The sequence below is a fragment of the Pogona vitticeps genome, chromosome 1, assembly GCF_051106095.1.
Source record: "Pogona vitticeps strain Pit_001003342236 chromosome 1, PviZW2.1, whole genome shotgun sequence".
Taxonomy (NCBI): domain Eukaryota; kingdom Metazoa; phylum Chordata; class Lepidosauria; order Squamata; family Agamidae; genus Pogona; species Pogona vitticeps.
Genome location: NC_135783.1, coordinates 2,692,817 through 2,706,990, shown reverse-complemented (window position 1 = coordinate 2,706,990; position 14,174 = coordinate 2,692,817). Strand labels below are relative to the sequence as shown.

The 14,174-nt window shown below is 46.7% G+C and overlaps 1 protein-coding gene across 4 annotated transcripts in view; it reads left to right on the top strand.

The window, feature by feature from the left end:
* EFR3B (EFR3 homolog B) overlaps positions 1-14,174 on the top strand; it is a 109,815-nt gene that overhangs the window by 37,216 nt on the left and 58,425 nt on the right. The window lies entirely within an intron of this gene.

The following is a 14,174-nucleotide window of genomic DNA, read 5'->3' as shown; positions in this document are numbered from 1 at the left end:
GGAATGGTTTGGCGGGGGCTGGCATTGAAGCCGTGTGCTGGGAGATGCGTGGCTCAGATTTCCATCTGCAGGAGGATGTGGGTTGGGGGTGGCGGTGGAGGAAAGGTGAGGCTGCGTGCAAGCAAGATGCTCGGATCATGGCCGCAGGAGGAGTAGAGGCATGACCCTCTCCTGGGGGGGGGTGGCATTCCCGGACCCTTTATGTCCCGATGAAAAAAGAAAGAGAATCCATTTTACCAGCAAGAGATGGTGTGTGAGCCTGCACAGCTGTGTTTTTTTAAAAAATTATTATTTGCAACTGCTTTTCATGTTCACACATTGCAGAAGCTGGAAAAGTGCAATTTTTTCCCCAGACCTGAAAGGCAGTCCCAAGGCACGTGTCTGTCCTGGGAGCTGGATTTTATTCCAGCATTCTTTTTTTTAGTTTATATTTTTATTATATTTAAAACAGAAAAAAACACAAAAATACAAATAATAGTGCTTTTTGTACACTAAATTCTACCATGCACCCCATATCTTTCTTTCTGATTGATTGATTGATTGATTGATTGATTGATTGATTGATTGTATTTATACCCCTCCTATCTACAGTAGTCAAACGACCACTCTAGGCGGCTAGAGGACCCCATTGAACGATATTTTTATTGCAAACTTCATTTCCAAAATTGTATAGACTGTTGTTTAGAGGCTTTTCCCCTTTCCTTTCGCTAATACAGATTCAACAGATCTACCCCAAATAGCATAAAAAATACTGGAACCTATTTCCCCTCTTTTCATCTTGAGTCCAATAGTCGATTTATCATTTCCAGCGTTCTTTCGCTAGTCGCTTGGATTCTCCTTGCCAGTCGCCTGAAAGAGTTTACGGCTGGAGACTCCCAGACTCGCTGAGGCCAACAAGACTCGATGGTCATACTGGTGGGGACTGGGGGTCATCCGCCCGGAAGGCAGCTCCGCCTAGCTTGGCATCTTAATTGTCCTCCGTCTTAGCTCGCCTCTGGTCTTTCTTGGTCTGTCTGTTCAACATTCGGTTGTGTTTTGTTTTTTGACCCTGGAATTGGTCACTATGCCTTTTAAATAACTGCAGAGTGTAGGGTGGTTGGTTTCTCATTGGGAGAATCAGAGGAGTTTTCTTCTCACTCCTGGTTGTTTGGGGTGGGGTGGGTGAGTGTATGTGAGACCACTATCATTAATCATCTCCACCCGGGGTTGACAGAGAGTTAGCTCTGGATCGGTGGCAGATCTCTGGGTGAATCATAGAACCATAGAATAATTGAGCTGGAAGGGGCTTCTGAGACCATCAAGGTCCACCTCAACTCCTTAACGTCATCAGGTCCTTTCATGAGGAAATGAAGGGCACTGTAGTTTTTGATGGCTCAACATCAGATCCCTTTGACATCCGAAGCAGAGTAAAACAAGGCTGTGTCCTTGCGCCAACCCTGTTTGGGATCTTGTTTGCCTAATGCTGAAGCAGGCCTTTGGAACTGCAACAGAAGTCGTCTATCTCCGGACTAGATCAGATGGGAAGCTCTTTAATCTCTCTAGATTGAGAGCGAAGACCAAAGTCCAACTGAAATGCATGCGGGACTTCCTCTTTGCAGACGATGCAGCCATTGTTGCCCACTCTGCTGAAGACCTCCAACAACTCATGAATCGTTTTAGCAAGGCCTGCCAAGACTTTGGACTAACAATCAGCCTGAAGAAAAGACAAGTCATGGGCCAGGGCGTGGACTCACCTCCTTCCATTACCATCTCTACACAAGAACTGGAGGTTGTTCATGACTTTGTGTACCTGGGCTCAACCATCTCTGACACCCTCTCTCTAGATGTCGAGCTGGATAAACGCATTGGCAAAGCAGCCACCATGTTCTCTAGACTCACAAAGAGAGTATGGCTTAATAAGAAGCTGACGGCATAGACCAAGATCCAGGTCTATAGAGCCTGTGTCCTGAGCACACTCCTGTCCTGCAGTAAGTCCTGGACCCTTTGTGCACGCCAGGAAAGGAAGCTGAACACCCTCCATATGCGTTGTTTCCGATGCATTTTTGGTATCACCTGGCAGGACAGAGTTCCAAATAGAGCAGTCCTAGAACGAGCTGGAATTTTCAGCATGAACACATTACTGAAACAGTGACGTCTACGCTGGCTTGGGCACGTTGTGAGAATGGCTGATGGTCGGATTCCAAAGGATCTCCTGTATGGAGAATGAATGCAGGGAAATCACCCCAGAGGAGACCACAGTGGCGATACAAGGATATCTCCAAGTGGGATCTGAAGGCCTTGGAAATGGATCTCAACAGATGGGAAATCCTGACATCTGAGAGTTCAGCCTGGAGGCAGGCGGTGCATCACGGCCTCTCCCAATTTGAAGAGACCCTTGTCCAGCAGGCCGAGGCCAAGAGGCAGATCTGAAACCAGCCAAACCAAGGAGCTGGACCAGGGACAGACTGTGTTTGTATTCAGTGTGGAAGGGATTGTGTCATTCTCGAATTGGCCTCCTCAGCCACACTAGATCCTGTTCCGTCTCCTCCATACAGAGCACGTTCCCATCGTCTCTTGAGACTGAAGGATGCCTAATCTAATCTAAATTATCTCTGATGGGAGGGTCTTTGCAGAGGACAAGCTGATGGCACAATTCATGCTCTGCCTCTACTGGCTGGGCATCATGATCTTTCGGTGCCTCTTCCCTTCCTGCAGCTTGAGCCCATTGTTGTGTTTCCTGCGCTCTGGGGTGATCAAGAACAGATCCTGCCCCTCCTTTGTATGACAGCCTATCAAATATTCCAAAAGTGCTATCCCATCACCCCTCGGTCTCCTTTTCTCAAGGCTAAACATGCCCAATTCTTTCAGCCTTTTCTCCTAGGGGCTTGGTTTCCAGCCCCCTGATCCTCCTTCTCGCCCTCCCTCTGGACTTGTTCCAATTTGTTAGCATCCTTCTTGAAGTGTGGTGTCCAGAACTAGACACAAGACTCAGGGTGAGGCCTCACCAGTGCTGAATAGAGGGGGGCCTAGCACCTCAAGGGATTTGGAGACTGTGCTTCTGTCAATGCATCCTAAAATAGCATTTGCCTTTTTTGCAGCTGTACCACAAGCTTAACTCATACTCAGCTCGTGATCTGCAACAATTCCAAGATCCTTCTCGCTTATAATGTTACTGAGCTAAGTATCCCCCCATCTGTATACTGTGCGTTTGGTTGGAGGGTCATTGAGCCATAGCATCACTATTAAATCAGAAGCAACTTGATAGAACATCACATTACGAATGTCTGTATGGGACGTGTTGGCAGAATCAACTGAATGAGCTGGACGTATTTTGTCCTGAATTCAGGTGCCAACGGGCTATTTCTCAGTGCAGAACACTGTCGCTGGCGTGATGACACACACATCCTTCGGTTGCTGCTACTTCTGCTGATTCGAAAATCTACTTTCCTCTCCTCTAATCCACTTTATATTCTGTACCATTGTACTTTTCTCGTAATCGCCAGAACCCCTGGCCTAGCTGTAACCCTCGGTTTATTGCAATTAATTGTTGCTTTCTTTTGGCTGCAGATGAGTCACTTCCCAATTTTTACGGTAGGCATCACTGCGGATCAAAGAGAGCAGGCTTCTGATCTTAATTTTTGGGGGAGCGCTTATCTTCAGAAGATTAGTTATCCCTATAAGGCATCATTTTAAAGCTGCCCAGCTTTCTAAATGGCTCAAGATGTCTTCTTATGACTGGATAACAGTATTTTTATGTAGCTTTGGAGGAATTGTTTTTATATTGGTTCATCCTTCATAAGAGCCCGTGTGGTGTTAGTGGGTGGAATGTCAGATTAGGACCCAGAAGGCCTGGGTTCTAATCCCTACACCTGACACTCGCCGAGGAAGGTGGCAATATTGAACCACCCCTTGACCATCAACGCCAATCTCTGGTGGGTTGTTTGACACTTACACTCAAACCAGAGCACACCATGTTTCATTACTCCTAATACAGTGGTGCCTCGCTTAGCGACATTAATCTGTCCGGGAAAAACGTTACTAAGCGATGTCATCGCTAAACGATTTTAAAAAGCCCATAGAATTTTTAAAAAGAATTTTTTAAAAGCCCATAGAACACATTAACACGTTTTTAATGTGTTCCTATGGGCTTAAAAACTCACCTGTACGCGAAAATCCTCCATAGCGCCGCCATTTTCGCTGCCTCTTAAGCGAGGCAAAACAGCAGGCGGCCATTTTGTTTACCTGGCAGCCATTTTGAAACTGCCGATCAACTGGCCGAAAATGAGGCTTTGAGATGATCGCTTCCCCGTGATCATCGCAAAGCGAAATTTCCCCGTAGGGACCATCACAAAGCGATCGCTTTTGCGATGGCAAAAAGTCCATCGCTAAGCGATTTCATCGCTGAACGGAGCAATCGCTAAGCAAGGCACCACTGTAGTGGTTTGTTGAAATAAGCCAACTTCTAACTTTAGTTTGTGCATGTCAACAAACGGGTTTGTGCACAGTAGAATAGAAATTGTGTGCAGAACTGGCGTGCATCTGAAATGGGAGGGAAGTTTTGGGGCTTCTTGCTCCTAGTTCTCATAAGTTTCTGGGCATTTCCTTCTCTCTGAATTAGAGGGCATAAAGTGTGCTGCTTATAAACAGAAGGCATGTGTCTCTTACCCAGGCACATTCGTAATGTATGTTGTGTGCTCACCGCCTTTGACATTTTGATGATTTGTGTGTATTTCCCAGTGGCTTTGAGCTGCTCAACAGAACTACCTTTGTGTACCGAGAGGTTGTGTGTTCTCAAAAACAAGCAGGAGGAGCCGAAAGACTGTAGGAAAGTCGGGCCCGTTATTGATGCTCTTGTTGATTTCCTGGACACAAACGGAAACGTTTTGGTCCATGTCATTCTTGGATGGCTTTCCCAGGAGTGCAAGAATGACCGAAGTCAGGAAGTCCTACTTTGGCCACATTGGGAGAAGACAAGACTGGTTGGAAAGGACAGTAATGTTTGGAAAAGTGGAAGGCAACAGGAGAAGAGGAAGACCAAACAGGAGATGGAGTGACTCAGTAAATGAAGCCACTGCCTGGAGTTTGTGAAAGCTAACCGGGGCTGTAGAGGAAAAGATGTTTCATTCATCAGGTCACCAAAAAATAAAAATAAAAAAAAAAATAAAAATCAGAGGTGAAGCAAATACAGTAAGAACAAGGGGTTCTTAGCATCCTGCAATGAATCCACAGCCCAGAGGCTTCTCTCTTTTTGAAAGTTGGCTGTATTAGAAGTCCCGAGTGCCGAATGTCGTGCTATCCTAGATTGCATGTAAATCTTCTCTCCTGATGTCTGCAATTGCCTGAAAAATATCCATGCCTTTTTAAGAAGCTTATGTGATGGAGATCTTCCTGCTGGCAGGGATGTTGATCTCCCTCCCTTCTCTCTGTCACACAAACACACCCAGGGCCGTAAAGAAGGGTGGGGTGGCCGTGGGGGCAACCCGGACTCTGCGGGCTGAACTTTAGAGGCCTCAAACATTTGCTCTCACTTGTGTTGGAACCCAGTCATTTGCTAATTGTTGGAAGGATGCAACTTTGCTTTGACTCCCGCCCACCCCCAAGCATTGGCTCCCTTTAGGAGAAAGGCAGGGTAACTAACTAACTAACTAAATAACTAAATAACTAAATAACTAAATAACTAAATAACCTAAATAACCTAAATAACTAAATAACTAACTAAAATAACTAACCTAAATAACTAAATAACTAACTGAATAAACAAATGAAGCAATAAAACAAACAAATAAAGTCTCAGAAGTCTTTCATTAAAGTCTTCATGTTGTATAGTTTGAATACTATATCATAGACATATTTATCATTGTAAAAGAACATCTTCCACACCCCATTTCCCCCTCCAATTTTTCCCGGGGGGGAGGGACCAAAAGAAAAAACGGCTTTGGAAACAACGGAAATAACCTGGTGTTCTCCCCCAAATGTTCCCGTTTCCCCCCTAGCCCTTCCCCTTTCCAGCAAGCCAGCCAAAGGGACTGTCTTTCCGAGGGGGACTTGAAACTGGAGGGCCCGGTCTGGAGCCAGGATTCCCCCCCCCCGGGGGCATATCCAGATGTTCCTTGCCGTTCCTTCATCCCTGTTCCGGCACAGTCCAGCTGTTTCTTAACCAAGAGGGCAGGGAAGCCCAGCTGGCCAAACGGCTTAGCGGCAGCTTTGGGCCACGGTTGGCCAACGGGCCCGTGGTCTTTCGTGCAGGTTGCCGGTGGCGTGAGTCTTGGCTTTGAGCGGGGCTCGTTTTGACGATGGGAACGCAAAGCCTAAGCCGTGGCTTTGTGTCGCGCCAGGTCTTGGCACCCTGCAGACGAGAGCTCCCTGGGGAGGCGGCTTTCTCAGACCGGCGGGCGGGCAGGGGCGCAGGAAGAGTGTTGGCACGCAGGAGGTTGTGGCTTCCGACCCTGGCATCTTTGGCTAAAATGGGGTGGGGTGATGTCTAGCCCCCTCTAGTCCCCCAAAAAGCCACCCTAAAAAGAACGACTTGCACGCCAGCCGGGCTAACTTTTTTTCCACGGGACCATCGCAGTGCCCCCCACCCCCCCCGGCTCTCCAAAACCTCAGATCAGAACAGAATGTGAATATCCAGGGTTCCTTCTTTCCCCCCTTCCTTTCTCCCCCCCCCCCATTCTGGGTCTGATCCCACTCACCGAGAGTGCTGGGGCTTCCAATCTCGCCACCTAAGTCCTGCCACGTTGTTAGCTGAACGGTTCCGGTTTTAGGTGACCGGAAGTCTCCCAGGGGCTGGATGGGTTGCCAGTCAAAGCAAGCCCCCAATTGGCCAGTCGGGTAGACTTCTCGACTTGAGGAGCCTCGTGGTTGCAGGGGTTAAACTGCAGTCCTGCAGTCGAGAGTCCGCTCACGGCCTGAGTTTGACCCCAATGGGTTTGGGTAGCTGGCTCAAAAGATTCGCTCAGCCTTCCATCCTTCCAAGATCAGTAAATTGACTACCCAGTTCGGTGGGAGAGGAGTTGCAATGGGGAGCCTGCATAATGAAATTGTAAACTGCCCAGCGAGTAATTTTAAGCGCTATGGGGCGGTATATAAGCAGCACGCTTTGCTTTTATGTCAACGTATCTCCCCCCTCCCAAAAGATTCAACTCAGAAGACTTTAAAAAGACCTGCATTTGGTGAAACCTAAAGTTACCACAGTACTTGATGAAACCTGTTTGTGAGTCTGCACATTTAGGACAAGGAAGCCCATGAGAAACCACATTTTCTTTCCCTTGGCCTGCAATATGGCAAGTTTTTTTTTGGGGGGGGGAATTATTTTTCGCTCATTTCATGAGAATGTTTGCATTTTGCAAAAATGCAAAATGACATTTTAATTTCTTTTGAATTGCATGCATTTCCAGAAATGCATTCCTTTCCGGTAGCTATGCTGCAGTAGCCTTTACTACACAGATGCTAAAAAAAATCAGAAACATTTGCTTTTGGGGGGGGGGAATGTCCTGGCAACACCGGCTGAGGGGCGGGTGGCTGGTCGTCCGTCTCTGCCTTGACCTGAGATGCTGGTGATGAAACTCAGAAGCCCCCTGTGCATGTGCAGAGTGCCTCACTATTTCACAGGCTGCACGCCATTTAAATGCAGGCATACGTCCACAGGAACGGTGTAAGGATGATTTCCTTCCATTTGCACATCGATGGTCAATGCGTTTCCAGTGGATCCTTTTGAAACTCTTTCTGGCGTGGCGCGCCTTGCCTTTTCGTATTTGAATGTGCATGTTTTTTATGCCAGCCGCTTAGAAATGTTGCTATAATAAGGAGTATATAAATAATGTAAAGTCTGCCACCAGCCAATAAGTGTCTTCTGTGATTCCTTTGATCTTGCCAGACTATATTTCTCAGAAGACGTTTGATGGATCCTGAACTCTACAGAAAGAGGGGTCTTCATTCAAATATGGGTCAGAATTCGGGGTGGGGAAAATCAGCAGGATCTTAACGTTGACTTCCTATTTTTATTTTTGGTGATACCCTCATTGGTAACCTGCTATGGATGCTTTTTGGGGGGGGGGGTTGGAAAAGGAAAGATGTTATATAAATATTTTTAAATGCAGCTCAGCTTTGTACGTACTTTTAAGCCCGGGAGGGAAATAAGCCATAGAGCGTGGGTCCTTCGGAAGAGGGTTCTAGACCAGAGCAATGCCATCTTATGGGAAATTGATTCCCTCGTCTCTCTGTGTGCATCTTTTGCTTTATGCATTTGGAGGAGATTGCAAAATTTAAAAAAAAATTGATCCGTTCCAATCTGGGAAAGGCTTAGAGGATTTGCCAGCTTTGAAATCGGCTGAGATTTTGCATTTCAGGAGCGCGGGTGGGAACATATGGTCCCCGGGACCAGATTTAATGTGGTAGATCAAAGAGGAAGAAAATAAGGAGGGAGAGGATCTGACGACAGGGTGGCTTGTTCCAAAGCAAGGCAGAGACGTGTCTCTACAAGCCAGCAGGCAGGATGGGACCCTGGGTGTCAGGCCCGTATCTGCAGAGATTACAAAAAAGTACTTTTGGGCCTTCCAGAATCACCCCAAACTGAAAATAGTTTGGCCGGCTGTGTTCCTTTAAAAAAAAGAAAAGGAAGAAAAAGAGCAGAGGTAAGCCACAACAGCAGCAAAAATCACAGATTTATTGAAAAATAATGTGTTCAAGCTTCGGGAATCTTCGTCTGGCATGGCCTTTGGAGGTGTTAGAAAAAGCTGGCAGGGAGAGGAAAGTTGGGAGTTGGAGACATGGTCCGAAAGTGAGTTGTGAAAAAAAAAATGTTGTGAAGTGACTTGTGCTTGAGGAGACCTGTGGTCCCCATGCGACTTGTCAAGAGTTGGTTAACAAACGAGTTCTCAACTCCAGCATGAGAAACAAAGCTGTATTTAGGTGGTGGTGTTGCTAACCCTTTGTCTTGTACAGTAGGACACCTGTATTTGCGGGATCGGGATCTGCTGTTTCACTGATCCACAATCTGAAAATATTAAAAGGAAAAAAAATAGAAATACTGTACAGTACGTGTTTTCACGGTGTACTTATCAGAAATGGCCACTGGGGGAGCAGAAGAGTTGTTAGAGAATACATAGCATGGTCTCTGGCTCCTTCTAGTGGCCAGTTCCAGTAATACACGGTGAAAATACTGTTTTCTGGATTGTCTTTAACCTTGCTATGTATAGCGTTCTCTGGTCTCCGTGCTTTTCAGCCTCTATGGGGATGGGAGCTTGAAACCAATCCCCCATGGGTATGGGGGTCCTACTGTACTTCTAAATTTTAAAAATTATTGCAACAGGGCAGCAACCATTGTAGGTGATCTGCTGTTGGCCTGTATGGTGGTCCTTTTTTTTCTTCTTTTTTTGCATTTTTTTGCAGAGTCCCAAAACTCTGTTTGAAACTTTAAGAAAGTATCTCACTCTTTTGCAGGCAGTGGGAAAATGCTTCTGGTTCCTCCTTCTCCCCCTGTGCTTTACAGGATGTTTTGGGATGACTGGAGGGGAGGCATCTGCGGACCGCCGGGTGGAGTTTCTGAAGGGTTTTGAGGATATGCTGGTTTGTGTTTCAGGACTATGACCTCCCAGAGTTCTTTGGTCATGCTGCCAAGGGGGGGGGGATTCTGGGTCCTGTAGTCTCAAAGTACACATTTGCAACACATCTACTTAGAATGAAAGAATTCTGAGACTTGAACCCAGGACCAGTACTCAATTCGATCTCACGAGCTTTCCACCCCTAAATACACTTGTAGTTTTCACCTGTAGTTTTCTACATTTCAGTAAGTGTAATTTAGGATCGGCGGGGGATCGCTTTCCGCTGTTAGCAGGTTCAGAGCCAGAACATCCTTAAGGAGCTATTGCAGAAAATTACTTGGAGAGCCACCATTCGATTCAGAGTTGGCGGGAAAGGATTTGGAAGCCCAGTTCTGATCGTCCAATGGCTGGGAAAAAAAGGTGGAACCATAGAAGACTGTAGAAGACTAAGAGGTTATATTCGAGCCGTTTTCAGATGTGTGAGGTGTACAAGTCTGGGCTGGCCACGGTATCATTTTGGTTTCCCGGCTCCCATTAGCATTTACTTTTTTTTTCCCTTCTCTCCTTTTCTTATGGCAACATGATTATGCTCAGGCTTCCTGCTGGAATGCAGTTTAACTGATTCTTAAAATATATATTGTGACTGTGACAAACCCAGACCTACTGGGATCTGCCACACGTTAACTAAGCTGCCACCAACCATTCCCTATAAGAAGTCACACAGACCAGGGATGGATTTTCAACAAATAAAAGAATAAGGTTTATTTAAATACAACACACAGGGAAAATAAAATAATCAGGTGAATAAGATATAGTAACGTGGCTTAGTCTCATTCATACATGCATACAGTTTGGTTCACACAGAACCCTTAACTTGAAGCACAGACCCTGAACCTATCAGTTCTGGCTAACCAACAGACACCTGAACCTATCAGGTTGGTACTCTGACACACAGTAGTACCCTGTCTGACACACAGACTCCCACACCAGCTTCTTCTTCCCAGCTGCTGCTTCTTCACATCCCAGCGTCTCCTGAACTTCACCACACAGGCTTCACATATATATACAGTACAGCCCCTCCTCCTGATGTCCCGCCTTCCACTCCCCATAGGATGGAACTTTCCCTCCAAACCCATGACAGACAGGTAACATCAGTGCTGTATGTAACACCTCCCCTCTTTATAAGTTGTTTTGTAGGGGGAAAGCTAAGGTGCTTTTTCCCAAAAAACAACCTGGATAAAACACACAACAACAGTTATACATACAATATCATACTTACTTATACTTACATTCTAAGTTAACCATAGCAATTAGGCATTTAAACATTTACCATATACATTACATCAATTTACCTTTATTCATACAAACCAAGTTCAAAAAACAGGTACATTTAACATTTTGTCATCAATATATATACATAGTCCATGTTTCTTTCGCCGTCTTCATTCTTCAGGTCTTCTTGACAAGGCGTCAGCAACACAGTTCACTGACCCTCTGACCACCTTCACTTCAAAGTCATAGTCCTGTAGGTTTAAAGCCCACCTCATAAGTTTGCTATTGTGGGTTTTCATTGTCTTTAACCATTGCAGTGGTGAATGGTCAGTGCACAGAACAAAATGTCTTCCCCAGATGTAAGGCTTGGCCTTCTGGATCGCGTAGACTATGGCCAAACACTCCTTCTCCACGGTTGCCAAATGTCTCTCACCTTTTTGAAGTTTCCTACTCAGGTAGGACACTGGATGCTGGTCACCATTCTCATCCTCCTGGCACAGAACTGCTCCTACCCCGCTGTTAGACGCATCGGTGTAGACGATGAACTCCCGGTCGAAGTCTGGAGCACGCAGCACTGGATAGTTGATGAGCGCCTGCTTCAACCTCTGGAACGCCTCCTCACAGTCGCTGGTCCACGGGATGCGGTCATCAGCCTTCTTCCTCGTCAGATCGGTCAGCGGAGCCGCAATCTCGCTAAACCTCGGGATGAACTTTCTGTAGTAGCCCACCAACCCAAGAAATGATTTGACTTTTTTCTTGGTGTTGGGTCTAGGCCAATCACGAACAGCTTCTATTTTGGCCTCCAGGGGTTTTATCACTCCTCCCCCTACTATGTGACCCAAGCACTTTACTTCTGGGCTACCCAGCTGCAGTTTGTTTTCTTTGCAGAGCCTAGGCCAAAGCACTTCCTCCCCTGGGTCAAAGTGCCTCTCCCTGGCGTTCTGGTCATCCCAAGCTTTCTTTCTGACCTTTTGAGCTTGCAGGGTCTCTGCTGCTAGCTCTAGGTTTCTCTTTAGGTCCTTCCTTAAAGAGTCTATATATGTCACAACGTCTTGTGGGTCATCCTGGGTGATCTGCTCCCAATTTTGTTTGATTAAATCAAGGGGCCCTTTCACCCTTCTCCCAAATAAAAGTTCAAATGGACTGAACCCGGTACTGGCTTGTGGCACTGATCGATAAGCAAACAAAAGGGATTGCAGCTTCTGGTCCCAATTGTTTGGATTCTCTGCCAAGTAAGCCCTAATCATGCGCATTAGAGTCCCATTGAACTTCTCAGTTAACCCATTACTTTCAGGGTGATAGGCAGTGGCTTCCTTGTGCTTAATTCCACAGATTTGCCATAAGCGTTTCATGAGCTTTGATGTGAACGATGCTCCCAAATCTGTGATTATTTCTGAGGCAAATCCCATCCTGGACATATACCCCACCAAGGCATCTGCCACTGTGTTAGTTTCAATGTTAGTCAAGGGTATGGCTTCAGGGTACCTCGTGGCATGGTCCACAATGGTGAGAATGAACCTGTTCCCCCTCTTTGTGGCCTTGGGCAAAGGTCCCACAATATCCACCCCTATGCATTTGAACGGAGTGTCAATCACAGGCAAAGGGCACAACTTTGCTTTGGTCCTGTCGCGGCTATTCCCCTGCCTTTGACACACATCACATTGTTTACAGAACTCCCTGATCTGCTTCCCTATGTCAGGCCAGTAGAAATTCTGTGTGATTCTCTGCTGTGTTTTGTTCACCCCTAAGTGTGCAGCAAACATGTCAGAGTGCCCCCTTTGTAAGATCATGGGGCGATACTTTTCAGGTACCACCAGCTGACTTCTGATCCCATCTCCCCCTTTTGAGATATTCCTCAGGGTCTCTCTATATAAAATCCCCTTTTTCTCCAGAAATCTCACTGGGGTTTCAGGTGTTAGCTGGGCGTCAGTCACCTGTTCAAAACACTTTTGGAGAGTGGCGTCTGCCTTTTGCTCTTGTCCAAATCTGCTGTCTGTGGTTAAGGTTTCCACCACAGCTTCTGAACTCCCCCCACCTGCTTCCGTCTCTGGCTCATCATTACCCCCCTGAACTGTCCCCGTGGTGGCTTGTGAACGTGTAATCACTAGCACCCGTTTCACATGTTCAGCCAGGTCATTTCCCACGAGCACGGCTGCTGGCAGAGTCGATGAAATTGCTAGCCGCCAAACTCCCCTCCAGCCTTGAAAGTTGACAGGTACCTCCGCGACTGGCAGTGAGATCACCTGCCCCTCAATCCCTGCCACCTTCATGCTCTCATTTGGGATCACATATTCCCTAGGAATAATATCTGGATGGCACAGGGTCACCTGAGAACAAGTGTCCCGCAGCCCCCGATACTGACGGTCAAGTATTCCTACGTCCACCCCTGCTGTCTCAAACAACTGAGAATCTGTTCTCACCAGCAGGCAGCGCCTGACCTCTACAAGAGGACCATTTTCCTCAGCCTGATCAGCAGATGTAGCTGTTCCAGATTGAGTAGCCATGGCAACAGGCTCCCTCAGTGACAATGAGCCTTGCTCTTTCTGGACACAGAACACAGCTTTTGGCTTGGTCCCACTCGAATCCTGAGCCACAATTCCTTTTAGCTGCTTTAATTTCTCACACTCTGAGATTAGATGGCCCTTTCCCTGACAGAAATAACACTTTCTGGTGTATTTTGAGTCTTTCTCATCTTGTTTTGGTTTTCCCTCCAAAATCTGAGGTCTTGGTTTCATGTCTGAGGGCTTCCCTTCACCATGGGCCCCTCCCCCTTGCTGGCTTTTCCCTGGTCCCTGAGAGTACTTGCTGTAGGTTTCTTTGGGTTTACCTACAGATTTCCCCTCACCCAAGGGCTTTCTTATCTGGTAAATAAAATCTGCGATCTCGGCTGCTTCTGCCACAGATTTTGGTTTCCTTTCCCTCACCTGGAATTTCAGTTCCCCATGCAGGACTGAATAGAACTGTTCCAGCGCTATCAAATCTTTAAGCTGCTGAAAGGTCTCTGTCCCCTCCTGAGATAGCCACTTCTCTAGCAGCCTCACCAATTGAGCCCCCACTTGGGTAAAAGTCTGCTCTGGTTTCTTTGTGAGGGACCTGAATCTTTGCCTCAGCTGTTCCGCATTTATCCCATGTCTTGCAAACACCAGTTTTTTAAACTCTGCAAAATCTCTCATCAGTTCCTGTGGCATCTCTGAATAAACCTCAGCCAGGCTACCACTGATTAAAGATCGCATGATGGTCATCTTCTCAGTTTCCCTCACTGAGAAGTCCACAAACGCTCTTTCCACTAAGGAAAAGAACACCTCAGGACAATCTCCCTTGTGGTACACAGGGAATCTCTTCAGGTCAGCTTTAGACAATTGGCCTCCCTCAGAATCCCTA